The 14,728-nt window shown below is 47.7% G+C and overlaps 1 protein-coding gene across 2 annotated transcripts in view; it reads right to left on the bottom strand.

Moving 5' to 3' along the window:
- Positions 1–14,728, bottom strand: part of DTNB (dystrobrevin beta) — a 216,309-nt gene that overhangs the window by 92,760 nt on the left and 108,821 nt on the right. The window lies entirely within an intron of this gene.

The following is a 14,728-nucleotide window of genomic DNA, read 5'->3' on the forward strand; positions in this document are numbered from 1 at the left end:
AGATTGCTACCTAAAAAACGATTCTCGAACATGTTTCACTGTTACTTTAGCATAATGCGCATTTCTTCCTAAAACACAAGTGTACGAGAAATTCCATTTTTCATTTCTATGTCAGGTATTCAAGCTGCTCTTTCAATTTATAGACTGCAGTTAATTCCTTCTCCACACATGTCCAGGAAGTATTTGTTTCAGAAGCTTTTATAAACATGGCATTTATTGCTTTCAGCATCAATACACTGATACTATGAAAACAGAATTCACATTTTTTAGACATACAAACTCTTTTCTTCTCTGTTATGTGCAGCAACACGTCAGAGAAGTCTGCCAGAAGCAGAGTAAGACCTTATAAAAAAGAGGCAAAATGGAATTACCCACGTCAACCCCTCCAGGCAATGAACAACCTTTGTAATAATGGGTTTGTAATAAGAAAGAGACTTAACATTAACCACTGCACAGAAGGATTTTTGAGCAATCTACACTTCGTGAAGCCTGACTACCGGCAAGTGCTGAAAAGCTCTATTTTAGATGTGCTTTATAGCAGGCACATGGCTGCAACCACAAGAGTTAAGGTTCCAGGACCTTTTTCATTATAACTCATTACACGTGCTCTTTTGAAAAGGAAAAAGCCCGGCAGAAATGACCACATTTTTAACTCAAAATGGGAATAGCTTTAACGGTGACTAGCATTCCTGGGTTTGGAAGCAAAGTAAGAGTTAGATTAAATTAACGTGCGTCTGAACGCCACGGCTAGCAGGTATCTGATTGTTCATCCACGGCCGTGAAGAAAGGAAGCTTGCCCGGCAGCAGCCCAGCCTCCGGAGCATGGCGCAGCAGCCGCCAGAGCTCAGACGCTCGCAGGAGGCAGAGCGAGGGCGCGTGGTGACAGCCTCCTCCGCCTGCTCCCAGGATGGCACTCGGAGAGCAGGAACCACCTGCATCTATTCCGGCTGCTTTACTTTGTCAGGAGCAGCCACATGGAATCATGGAAAGAGGAACGGTACAGGCAGATCAGGTTTTCCATCCAGGAGAGCTGGAGAAAGAGGGTCACCGGGGGAAGCCCCCTGCTCCTGATGAATCTATCGCCAAAAGGAGTAGATGCATCCTGCGGAGGATTCATCGCTGCGTTTGGCAGGCTGTCTCAACCGCAGCGTACAGGTATTTTCTCATCGAGGAGAATATCTAAGCGTAGTGGGCAGGAGCAAGCGCAGTGCTTAGTGGCGTTCTGTGGCTTGCACCGGGTATTGTAAAAATCTCGTAGGCATGCCTGTTGCTTTCATAGAGCAAAAGAAGTATTAAAATATAAAAGTTGGGGTAGGTAATCCTGATCTGCAAAACTCACTAGACACAAGCTTCGTGGTTCAGAAAAAAGCATCCAACTCGTATCCACTGTTCCAGTACCTTCCCGGCTGAACGTGCCGCTCTGTTTGCAAAAAGCATACCGCGTTTGTCCCCTGCAGCAGAGCCACCACGGCAGTGCTGCCTCCTGATTCAAAGAAAGCAGAATTTAAGTTATGCTGACGTGTGCCCTTAACTCTCATTTCCAAAGGGCTTGCCTTTTACTGAGTTCAGCTCCCTGGGAAGGCCTGAGGTAACTATGGACAAGCTCAATCCTTGTAACCTCTGTCAGCAACCTCTGCCGAGCAGCCAGCAACGGGTGCCCGCCGGAAGCAGGTAGCGCGCTCACGCACAGCTAAGCGCAGGCTCGCAGTGGAAGCAATACACGACAGCGCTACCGACAGAAGGAAAAGAAATCACAAACCTAGTATTTAAACCTATGTCTTAAAGACTTACTTCACGTTGGCCTCAGTTAAGGTGTGAAATTGTTTGGCGTGTCCCCCCGCTTCCCCGCCCCCCCAGCAGTGTCCCCTGCCGCAGGTCACCAGATCTGCACCACCACCAGCCCACCCCCCCGTCCTGCGAGGGCCCTGCCGCCGCTGCGTGCCCCGCGGCGCGGGGAGCGGCTCCAGCACGGGCTGGAAACACTGCGCACGGTGGGGCTGAGCCGGGATGGCCTGGGCTGAGCCGGGATGGCCTGGGATGAGCCGAGATCGCCTGGGATGAGCCGGGATCGCCTGGGCTGAGCTGGGATCGCCTGGGATGAGCTGGGGATCGCCTGGGATGAGCCGGGATCGCCTGGACTGAGCTGGGGATCGCCTGGGATGAGCCGGGATCACCTGGGCTGAGCCGGGATGGCCTGGGCTGAGCCGGGATGGCCTGGGCTGAGCCGAGATCGCCTGGGATGAGCCGGGATCGCCTGGGATGAGCTGGGGATCGCCTGGGCTGAGCTGGGATCGCCTGGGATGAGCTGGGATCGCCTGGGATGAGCTGGGGATCGCCTGGGATGAGCCGGGATCGCCTGGGATGAGCTGGGGATCGCCTGGGATGAGCTGGGATCGCCTGGGCTGAGCTGGGGATTGCCTGGGCTGAGCTGGGGATCACCTGGGCTGAGCCAGGATCGCCTGGGATGAGCCAGGATCACCTGGGATGAGCTGGGGATCGCCTGGGATGAGCTGGGGATCGCCTGGGCTGAGCTGGGATCGCCTGGGATGAGCTGGGGATTGCCTGGGATGAGCTGGGATCGCTTGGGCTGAGCCTGGGATCACCTGGACTGAGCCGGGGATCGGCTAGGCTGAGCTGCGATCACTTGGGCTGAGCTGGGGATCGCCTGGGCTGAGCTGGGATCACTTGGGCTGAGTTGGGGATCGCCTGGGCTGAGCTGGGATCACTTGGGCTGAGCTGGGGATCGCCTGGGCTGAGCTGGGGATCGCCTGGGCTGAGCCAGGATTGCCTGGGCTGAGCTGGGATCGCCTGGGCTGAGCTGGGGTTGCCTGGGATGAGCTGGGGATCGCCTGGGATGAGCCGGGATTGCCTGGGATGAGCCGGGATTGCCTGGGCTGAGCTAGGGATCGCCGTCCCCCCGTTCCCAGACGGCTTCTCACCTCTCCCCATCGCACCCCAAGGCTGCTGCGCGTCTCCTTCCCTCTCCCCACCTCATCCAGGGATGTCATACATCATAATTCTGTATCCACTTGCTTTCAGGTGTTTAAGTGCATATAATCCTCTACCTCTACGTTTCTGGTGTTTTGAGGTTTAAGTGTAGTCACTCTGTATTTTGGAAGGCTACCCTTGATGAACTAGCATTGCATGAAAAATGTTCTGAGGCATTTCGTTTCCTTGGATGAGAGAAAGCCCTGCAGTATCTCTGTTCACGCAGCCCAGCTCCATCCTTCTTCATTACCCTGGGCTCTTTTCTGAACGCCATCTCACCAGACCCGAGCCTCACCAGCCCTGCTGCACCACACAACCACGACACAGCTCTCGGTCACAGCCACCGAGTTACAGCTCCCGAGGACGCTCTGACAATCCATGTGTTGATTAGAACAAATTCTCCTCTCTGGCCTTGATACATGCAGTTCTGACCCTCTCTTCTCTATCCTTTTTGTTCCCAGTGAATCACTTGTACGTCAAAAGGCAATTTGGAGTAGCCTAAGCCAATCGTGAATTTGGATAGAATTTGCTAAATAATTTTAAGCAAAAGGGAAGTAACAAAAACTTAGGAATCGCTTCTCCATATTGCTCAAGCCATATTGCTAGTGGACGTGTAGTCTCCTGTTGAAGTTGTTTCATCTAACACACTTGGATATACTCTTTAAATTAAAGAAAATCAGAACGGCTCTATGGCTTGGTAATTAATTTACTAGAACTGTGATGTGGCAAGGACCTCCGGAGGTCTCCAGTCCACCCTCTCCTCAAAGGGGGATCAAACGGATGAGATAGATAGCAGACGTTTCCCTAAACTGCTCTTAGGAAGTGCACTGCTGTACTGCCTACCCTGGTCTGAAACCCATCTGCAGAACTTAACAAACCTCCAGACCTGCAGTTTCCACCCTCATCTCCACTGCTGAGAACTGAATCTGGTGCTTCTCCTCCCCGCTCCCCAGGTGGACTCTGAGTCCTCTCACCAAGCCTTGCCCACGGGGACCGCTCTAAGGGCTCTGCCAAAGCAGAAGACTCGCCTTCACTGGAAGGTCAAGGTGTCGATCCGTCAGCTGCTTCTGGACCTGCGATGCACCTACAGCCTTCCTAAGTAGGCTGTAGATGTCCAAAAGTCAAGACCGCACATCAGGTGGAGGCCACCGCTACTGAACCACTGTCTGAGCTGTCCTAGATACGGCCCTCCTGTTACCACAACCCCCAACCACACTGTCATTTCCTTTTTTGTGGGAGTTCTGTTGATTTGCGTTCAGCTCCTAATCCACTACAATTCCCCAGACGCTTTTCAGCAATAGGCCCTCTAGTCGGTCATCCTCTACTTCTATTCATGCATTTTATTTTCCTTTCTGTCGCTCGAAGCTGTCTTTATTAATTTCACCTTACTATCTACAGGACCATTCTGAATTAGAGGCTTGCCCTCTGAAGAATCTCCAGTACCTCCCCTGCACAGTGTTGGTATGGAATTTATGTACACTGTTCCCCATTTCACCGTGCAAGCTGCCGAGGAATAAACCGAGTAACGCCGCATTGGGAACAGACCTGTGGGATCCCACCTGACACGTGCTCCCTCCTTGGTAGGAAAATATTGATATTTTCTTTCTCTGACTGTAACTTTTCAACGGGCGTTGCACCCACATAACAGCAGTTTCAACCAGTCCACATTTACCCAGTTTATTTATGGAAATACCATATGGGATAGTGTCAAAAGCTTTATGAGTCAATACATTCTAAATTAGTGCTTCCCTCTCCTTCACGAGGCCACCCACCCAGGCAGAACCACCCAATTTCCATTCTTTGACACGATATAGATATGTCGGCTATTTTTATTCCCTACCCCTCTGTGTGGGTACGGACTGACTGTTTGATAATGCGTTCAGGAATCTGAAGGTATCCCTTCGACTTCCAGACACGTTTTTCAGCAAAAATACATCCTTATATAGCCTGAGAGCAGAGAAGCAGCAATGTTGTCTCCTGACACCACAATCCACCCCCTCTCCTTTCTCCTTTTTTTCATGACTAAAATACAACCGGATCTGTTCCTTGACTGCACAGAAAAAGGCGCGCAGCCCGCGGCGCCTGTACCACCACGGCCGGCGGGGACAGGGACACCTCGGGGTGGTTCTGCAGATGCAGCCGCAGCTGTATTTGCCCCTCTCTGGGATTGCCTTTAAAACCTGAAGTCTGGGCAAGTTCATTGTTGAAAAAATGCCTTTCTGTTTATCCGGCACTTTGAGTCGTATCTACATCTTCCAAGAAAGTTTTTAGACATCTCCCAGAATCACGCTGGCCCTTAACGTGGCCTGAGTTCGGAGGGCGGTCAGACACGCTGCTGAGGGTTTGTTTCATTCTGCCTTTAAAAAAAGTTCATATATCACTGGTAGAGAAACTCAGAACTATACTATAACCACAGAACCTTTTAGTTTTCAGAAGATAGTATCAAGGACAAAATACCACCTCCTCCTCCAAAATTAGCCACATGCTGTAACCGAATTCTTCAAAGCAGCATTAAAATGTAATTTCATAGCATGCTTCCCACACTTTTCATATAGCAACTGCCGCCACTCGCCAAGCCACCATGCAAAGCAATGGTCAGAAGGTAGCAAGAAACAACGCTACGCACGCTCCGTCTGAGGGAAGAAGGGAAGCAGCACTACTGGGAGGAGAACCGTGAGGTCAGAGGAACCCGCACAGAGCGGCAGGACGCTCCTCCCTGGGCTCCTCCTCAGCGGTGGTGGTTGGAGGTTCGGGTCTGGGGGCTTAGCCATGCCTGGGGCTCGAACACGAAACTGCACGTCAGCGAGAAGGGGTTCGAAAGGCTCCTTGGCTCCTGCCCTGGATTTTACACACTAAGACTTGGCTCTGCAGCTGTATAAGCAACTCAATAAATTACTAAGGTATTTAAATGGCGCTTTTGGTGTCTTAAATTAATTTCTGTCCTGCAAATCTACCAGGAAAGCCAAGTAAAATAGACTATTTATTTCACATCCTGTCATTTACAGCAAGAAATCCCTGCAAATTTCTGTTATGCTGGCTCACAACTTCGTAAATCTTTACAAAATTGCACACTGCTGCTCTGGCTACTGAGAAGGGAAAGAGCTTTTGAAAGAGCTGCCAGGACGTAATCTAGAGGGATCGCTTGTTTTCTGTCACATTACTTTCCCCCATGATTGATTTAAATAGATGTTAAGGTCAAAAAGGATAATTACCACCATTCTCTGCATAACACAGACTGAAATTCAGCACAGTAATTTCTGAATCAAAGCCATGCTTCCGACTGACCTGCAGCGCTCTGTTCAGACAGTGGTGTAATCCGGCTTAGAGATTTAAAGTCATGGGGAAGCCACCACTTTCCTTGAACGCTCTAAACAACCTTTTAATTTCTTCAGACCCCTACCTCCAGCTATCGTATGCAGGAAAGACGATGGGGCGTATATCCAAGCTGAAAATCACACAATGTAATTGTACAGGGAAATGTAACGCAGCCAACGGCTGCAGCATGCTGCTGCTGGTCATCATTAAACCAGAGAACCCAGGGAAAAAACACAATCTTGTAACACGTGAATTTAAAGAGATACAGGACAGGGAGGAATGAAGAGCCAGCAAAGTGGCTGCAGAAGGACAGCAGTGAAAAAACCTGTTTGGGTTTGTATGCTGCTGCTAAGTTCCTTGAAAAAAAATCAAAATCTTCATCAGGAAACTTATACCAAACATGTGGAAGAACGTGGAAGTGTAAAAACAGACGACTTGAACAAAAATGAAAGTATCGGCATCACAGTGTTGCCAGCTGGTGGAGGGAGGGGATCCTTCCCCCCTGCTCAGCACTGGTGAGGCCACCCGGGAGTGCTGGTCCAGTGCTGGGCTCCCCAGCACAAGAGGGAATGGACAGACTGGAGAGAGTCCAGCGAGGGGCCACCGAGATGCTGGAGGGACTGGAGCACCTCTGCTGTGAGGAGAGGCTGGGGGAGCTGGGACTGCTCAGCCCGGAGCAGAGCGGGCTCAGGGGGTTGAATCCGTGTCTATAAATACCCGCAGGGAGGGTGCCAGGAGGACAGGGCCAGGCTCTTCCAGTGGTGCCCAGGGCCAGGGCCAGAGGCAACAAAATAAGAAATTCCATCTGAATACAAAACCCCCACTTTTATACTACGAGGGTGGTCCAACACTGGCACAGGTTGCCCAGAGAGGCTGTAGGGTCCCCACCTGTGCAGATATTAAGAACCCAACCGACATGGTCCTGGGCAACCTCCTCTGTCCGACCCTGCCTGAGCAGGGGTTGGACCAGACGATCTCAAGAAGTCCTTTCCAACCTCAACCAGTCTGAGATTTCTGTGACTTTGTTATACAAACATTGAGGTGAGCTAGGCTGACAAATCTGGGAGCAGACAACGATCAGGTATCTAGGGAAAAAAAAAAGTGTAGGCAAAATGGAGTAAAAGAGAACTGAAGAAGAAACCAAGTGTTTGAAAGTGATGAGAAAGGTGATAGAGAGCAAATCCAAATTCTCAAGAGTGCAGCACTCCAGATCTGCTCTGCCTGCAGGGCTCAGTCCTGCTCCCCCTTCCCTTCCCGTCCGGCACGGCGTTTTTATCACCACCGCTCTGTTGGACCCAACAGCCCTGTGGCAGCAGTTAGATTGCAATGAAGTTATCGGAAACCCATCATGAGCCGGAGGGAGGAAGAACTGCAATGAAGGAGAAATATTACTTCAGCGGCAGCGTACAAGATAACCTGAGGCAGCACTACTGGAGAACGGAGAAAACTACAGAAAAGGTGAAAGTAGCTGACGTGAGAAGCGGTGTAGAGGTAGGCCAAAGCTTCCACCACACAAATAGGTCAGAAAATACCATCCAAGCAGCGTCAGGATTAAGCACAGCCGCCCTGCCCGCAGGTCCTGTGTCTCCGGCTCCTACCCAGCAGTCCCACGGGGCGCTGCCGACGGCAGGAGGGGGCTGCAGAGCGCGCACCCCACACCCGCCCAGCTCTGCGTTAGCCCCAGGCCGTCCACGTGCAGCAGCAAGAGAGAAACGTCTTTCACATCTAGGTTCCAAACCCAAGATTTCTTTTATCTTTTATTCTGACGTTTTCCTCTTGATCTTGAATCTTATAGCCACTGCAGAGTAGTGTATAAATCTCCCAACTCTTCCCCTTGCAGACGCCTCCTGACCATTTTTTCCTCCCCATCAAACTCCCCACGCTCTCACCTAACGCGTCGTCCTCATAACCCACATCCCACAGACTCACAATTGCACCCGGAGGATTTTAAACCACAGGTTAAAAATAAATACCTATAGGCATCTAGATATCAGTTTAAATAATAAGTACTGAAACACAGATTTCTTGTTTAAAATCGTTGGGCTGATTCATTATGCTGACCCTTGTCCTCACCCTTCCCGCCTCCTTGCTGTCCCTTCCTCTTTCATCGTGTTGTAAACTGTGGTCACGTCTTCGCCGAGCAAGTTACATGTGAGCTGGGATCTCCCTTGTCTCTAGACAAAGAGACATTTTTATCCCCTTCCTAGAAAGAAAGTCTGTTTTGGTGGGATGTAGGGATGTATCAGGTATTGTGGTGCAAACAGGCCTGCCCACCCCCGCTTATCTATCACAGCAATCCAGACAGCGCCGGCTGCCACAATCCACCCAGGCTGATGCTGTTGAAGTCTCCTCCCCAAAGCCTTTTTGTGGCTGAAACTATGGCTAAAACGGACCTAGGATCTCTAGAGGTCACCCAGGTCCAAGAAGCAGAATGTAAGAAAACGAATGTCCTCCACCCGTGCCAAAGCAAAGCGGCAGGGCGGGCAGTAGCAGCAGGGGCAGTCGCTTTCAGCTGGAACTGGTGACCGGACAGCTGGAAGGAAATGTCGGAGAGATGAATGTGGACACGGGAACCAAGGAGAAAAAAGGCACACTGGAAACTGGCAGAAGATAAATTAAGCTAGCCAAGCAAATAAAAATCGCTCTGGGTTACAGAACTTAAAAAACACAAGGGACAGCATCAATGACATAGATATGAAATACATCAATGCAGAGGTGATGGCAGGGGAAAGTTTCTGGAGGTCTGATCAGAACGCTGGGAACCACCCACTCATCAAACCTAGAGAAGGACAGCAGTCAGGGGGTAATCAATGGCACCGGAGACAGCCAAGTTAAACAAGGACAAACAAAAATAAAGGCAGGAGGAGTATGAGGGACTGCGAAGAGCAGGTAATCAGTGACATTAGGAGCAGAAGACTGAAAAAAACCCCAAGTTAGATTTAGTGGAAATAAAACCTCTCAGATAGGAAAAAAGAAGGTTTTTGAATATTGTCTAGGCAGGTGACATCATATCCCTTTCAACTTCAGTTCTTAAGTTGCAAGTAATTTTCTCTTTAGGCTGTAAGAACACGTCACCTGACCAAATGCCATGCCTATAGTCTCAGGCTCCTTAGACATCAGAAAAAAAGAATGCAATATTTTGTTCTATTATAGGTAGCAAATACTGTGACTGCTTTCATAGGCTAGGTTGTTGAAAAGGACTTCTCTTTTAAAGACCCTTCTCAGTCCAAGGGAGAAACATTTGCCTCCCTGAACACACGTTACTAGAGGCTTCTTAATATGAGCTAGCTGTCTGCACTCCCTTTGCGGTCAACGGGAAAGAGAACAGGCATTGCTAGACTGTTCTCGTCTTAAAGTGGACATCTAAGTCAGGTCTGCTCTGGCACACTCCAGAAGAGTGTATTTGTCCACACAAAGCAAGCAGAGAGCCTACTGCAGCTAGCTTGGGAGGACATGTCTCCGCTGTAGACAACTGAGCAGTTGAGACGATTGCCACTCTTGGACATTTATAGGACCCGTAATGGCACCAGAGACGCATACAACCCTTCTAGGAAAAAACAGAGAATGATCCATCCATCTTTTCACACAGTATACTCATTAGCAAGACTGAAATACAATGCATTTAAATTCTAACATGGATCTGCAATGTAAAAGATGCTGCATAACCTACAGACTGACCATGGCTGCTGAGAAAACAAATGATGTAGAAGGGTATTTAAAGAGGAAATACTCGTCATTAACCTAATTGAGGACATGTTGTCTTCGGGAGAATTACTGAAAGAAGAATAGTGCACATTGACCACAACAGGAGGAAAAAAATCTATTCCTGAAGCAATTTAAAATAAATTAGCTAAAACAAATAACATTTAATGGGCTTGGCCTAGACTTACAGAAGAGACATAATCCTCTCCATTTATTTAGAAAGGCTCCTCGGCTGTAAACGTCAGAGAAATACTGTGTTTTGTTGTATCACAGGTAACAAATATAGGCAAGGTTGCATGAAAATTTCCCCTTCGTAAATGTCTCAGTAAATGTATGGAACATCTGTCTCCCACATCTGATACAACACTATCAAATGTAAACATGCCATTGAATCAATCGGGTTTTTTCATTTGGAAACTTACATTTTGCAAGATGAAAAATATCGAAATCGTAGTGTTACATATGTAAGTGCGGAAAACATCCACAGCTGAGCGTGGCCATAGCTACACTTCTGTGCCCAGAACTCCCTGCTTACCAGAAAAAACTTCCTCTGACCTCATTCTGTCTACAGCATTTTAGAGATGACAGAAAGCTCCCTGCCTCGTGCAAAATATAGTTATTGAAATGCTGGGATCTGAAGAGTTCATTGCCCCTCTGGATATTTTCCCACCGAAAGCAGAGGATGGGGAGGCTGGACACGGTGGAGGTTCCTCTGAGAGATGTGCATGGACTGAAGAGGAGCGTTGGCCAGGGCTCCTTTGGTTTGTTTGTTTTTCACTTCTTAGTTCACAAAAAAGTGAGCTCAGGCATGAAAACCCTGTTCTTTCAGCTCAGCCTTATTCCCAACAAGTTGTCAAAGGGAGGTTATTTTATGTTTTTAACAGAAGGAAACCACAAAAAGAGGTTTCCATCCTGCCCTGCTGCTGAATGGCGACGTTCACTGCGTCCTGGAGGCGCGAGCTCGGCGGTGCAGCTGCCCCCGTCCTGTCCTTTGGCCCCCCTTCTGCAATGAATGGATGCAAGAACGCCTGAAACGTTAAAAAACACTAGCCTGTCTTCCCCAGGGAGACCCTGGACTGAGCGCTGCCTCCTCTGCCGCCAGCAGCCGAGTCGCTGCCTCGGCTCCTCCAGGCCAGAGCTGTCAAGCACGAGCTGGAAAAGTCTCTCATGCTCCCACAGCAAGAGTTACTGACTTCCGCCTCTCTTCCACGGGCGATAACGTCCTTTCTGGATGCAGACTGGCTTAACTTTTTTTTGCGGAGGTGGGTATGGAGGAGCCGTGGCACACAGCCCGGCTCCGCGCGAGCTCTGGTCGCAGAGAAGCAGAAAACCCGCCGGCCTCCCAGAGAGACCCAGCCCCGCGCGTGCGTCCGCGGCAAACAGATTAAAACCGGCACGAGGCTGGTTTTCACAAACACTTTAGTGCAATCCGCAATTACGACTAAATTCTTTCTGTTATTAAAAACATTACTAGGAAGCACAAGAAAAAGGCTTTTCCAACTACATACATTAATCAGTATGGACTTCCACTGAGGTTCTGCATCAGCTCTATCTACCCAGACAGCTATAGCTAGCTGTATCTATATCTACAGGAAGCCCCATGAACAGCAACTTCCTAATAGTGTGTGGATGCAATTAAAAAATCGCAGAAGCAGTTCTCTTTTTCCAACAAAATCATGCAGAGGTATCCATTTACTACCCCTTCCAACTTTGCCTTCAAATAAATTGATCCATTTTTGCTCCATCTTTTGGGGAAAGAAAGCAAAGCAAAACAAAAAACCTTACTCTGGGATTATTCTACTGGTGGAAGCTGGAATATATTAGCGTGAAGGAAGAAAGTTTGACGAAGGTATAAACAAACATAAAATGCTCTTCAGAATGGAAAGGATTTAGGCAGAATACTACCTTTTGCTCATACTATAATATCACTATCACAGAAATCAGATATGTTTCTAACAAATGCTATTGTGCTTTGCTGATGCCTTTTCATCTTTTTTCAGCACTGAGGTCATTCAAAGACAGGTTGAGCCCTATCCGTCCTGTTTTCAGGATGAATTTTGTGCCCACGGACAGGCAAACATGTAACTTCTAACATTTTCATCCATCATTCATTCCAGGTACATAAAATACAGTCAATTTTAGGAACAAATTCGGCTTTCAAAAAGAAGCCAAGCCACTGAAAAGTGGCCAGTTTGAACAGCTTCAGCACATTAAAATGCGGATCCGATCCCCATTCAGCCCACACAAAGCAACCTCAGCGACCCTGCCGTCTTTATTTCACGCTGCCAAGACGTGACAGTGCCTCCAGCTAGGGAAATGAGGCCCTTAATTTCAGCCAGTGACGATCTTTTACATCATGGATTAACCTAGAGCAATAGTAACTGTAATAAATCTTGGGGAAAACATTGCAATCAGACATATGTGAACTGACAAAAAAGAAATATAAGAAATTTTCAAAGGGGGAGAAACCCGTTCCTCCTGCCTTACCTCACTCTCTTATCAACTGCTGACACCTGTACGTCTTCCAGGTTTAAAGAAACGGAGGACACAAAGACAACACTGACACATGCTTCTACGCCCCTGACACACGAGATGATAGATGAACCCATAATGCTTCAACCTATTCAGTCTGTGCGCTAAAAGCCTCAAAATACTCAGAAATATTACTCCGTATATGGATGGGCATAAGCTGAGACAAATACAGAGACTCCTTCAGCTGAGGCAAGAGCCAAGCGTTTTGGCTTTCGTGCTTACTACTAAATGCGGACTCTGTAACCATCCCGTTTGACTGGCTGTATGCAGAGGTTATGCAGAAGTTAGTGGACCTTGAAAGGCCCTTCTATGCAAGGCTAAAAAACCCACCACTACTGGATATATTTCCATGTATAAGTATTTGTAACCTAGCAATCAAATCACACCTTCCTTAATAAATTAAACAGATAATGCTTCTTTAGCATCACATTTCCAGCTTGTAGATATTTCTATAGCTCTCTCTTAATTAATTTTGCAGTGTTTCCATATTCTTTTTGAAATATATATTCTTGACCTGAGCCAAAGCTTTAGCAGTATCAAGTAAAACCTGTAAAGCAGCATTTCTTTGGTATGTGTGGACACAGCCTGATTAAGATAATTTATGCTACTTTAGAAGTACTCTTCAGTATAGTTCAACTTGGTAAAAACAGCAAGCAAGCCCTACAGAGATGGAAACAGCTTGGATCATACAAATGCTATATCTGAAATGGCTTTCACTGATCACTCCTTGTAGAACCTCAGCTGAACAAACAGAGAAGCTCTGACAAAGACCTGTATTTCTCGTTATTATGTGATCAAAAACAAACCAGCCCTGATTAGGCTTGGATAGATGTACGTAGCCACCACAACTAGATATTTTGCAAAGAACAAAGGCACTAAGCAGAGTCTGAATGACAATACCTTTTGAGAGATGGGTTTGGGTCCCACTGCGAGCCTCAGGTACATCCCCAGGGGCTTGTTGAGTGGTTATGGAGAAGTATGTGTTCTGCAAGCTGAGGGCCTGAGGAGCTGGAATGATGGAGGCAAACATTACTACCTGAACCTGGGGCAGCGTGCCCGTTCCCCCCAGGTCCAGGAAAAGAGAAATACCCCATTCCTTCTTCGGAATAAGCAAGTAGAGGGAGAAGCAGCCTCTTCCCATGAACTCTTGCAGAATCTGCTAGATGAAGCAACCTTTCCTAACTAATTCTGAAAGTGGGATCCTTGAAGAGGGATGAGCCAGGACCTTGGTAAGGGGCAGGTACTAATACAGGTATGGTGATCACAGATGATGGCATCTACCATGTATTTGCTGCCTCTGAGTTCTCATGATGCCTGACAGAAGATGACACTTGAAAGTAAGATGATTTCGGCTTTCTAAAGATATGTTCTGGACTGGTCTAGTGCCATTCCACACTTCCGCGAATGTCTCGCTTCTCAGGAAGCGCGAACTGTGGACAAAGGATGACGCAATGATAATTTTGCAGAATCGGGTCATTTCTTGGTATTTATTCCATATTTATTCCAACTTCTTTTCTTGGCCTTTGCTGGGGATGGTATCTGTAAAGTATATGTGCTATAGAGGTCTTCATCCTAGTTACCTCAGTGTAGCCTTTGAAGCTCTGAGGAAATGGCTTATTTATGAGAGTACAGAAAAGTTCTGTGCTTTTAAATGGGAAGTCACCTATAGTTACTTGCATGGTTTTCAAAATATGAGCTGCTTGCAATCAACTGGTACATTGTTCGGTGATAACTGTGACCTAGGATCAGCCCCAACGGCTGAAGAAGCCTATCTTGACATTTTTGTTACCATCCAGGCGTTCTTGATGATCTCACTCAGCTCCCTTCTTACAGATGTATGAGGTCTGAGCCAGCAAATGATAACTGATTCTCACGAGGAACTTTTTAAGGAAGTCTTGGTAGTTGACAATTGCAGGGTGCATAGAGGCAGATGACACACCATACCTCCAAACAGGTCTGATTTCTCAAATCTTTATTTCTGAATTATCTTTGGTCTACCTGATCTTGTCTTGGACAACAGACAGCAACAGAGACCTTGCTCCTTTATAAATACAAAAATGCTCCAAGCTAAAAGCTGTTGCTGATTCTAAAGTGCTGTTGCTGGTTCTATCACATCCTCATTAGTCAAAATACTAATCTTGGTAGCACTGTTGAAAAGCTATTTATGTTTCCCTTGATCACTGCAGTTTCT

The sequence above is a fragment of the Calonectris borealis genome, chromosome 3, assembly GCF_964195595.1.
Source record: "Calonectris borealis chromosome 3, bCalBor7.hap1.2, whole genome shotgun sequence".
NCBI lineage: Eukaryota > Metazoa > Chordata > Aves > Procellariiformes > Procellariidae > Calonectris > Calonectris borealis.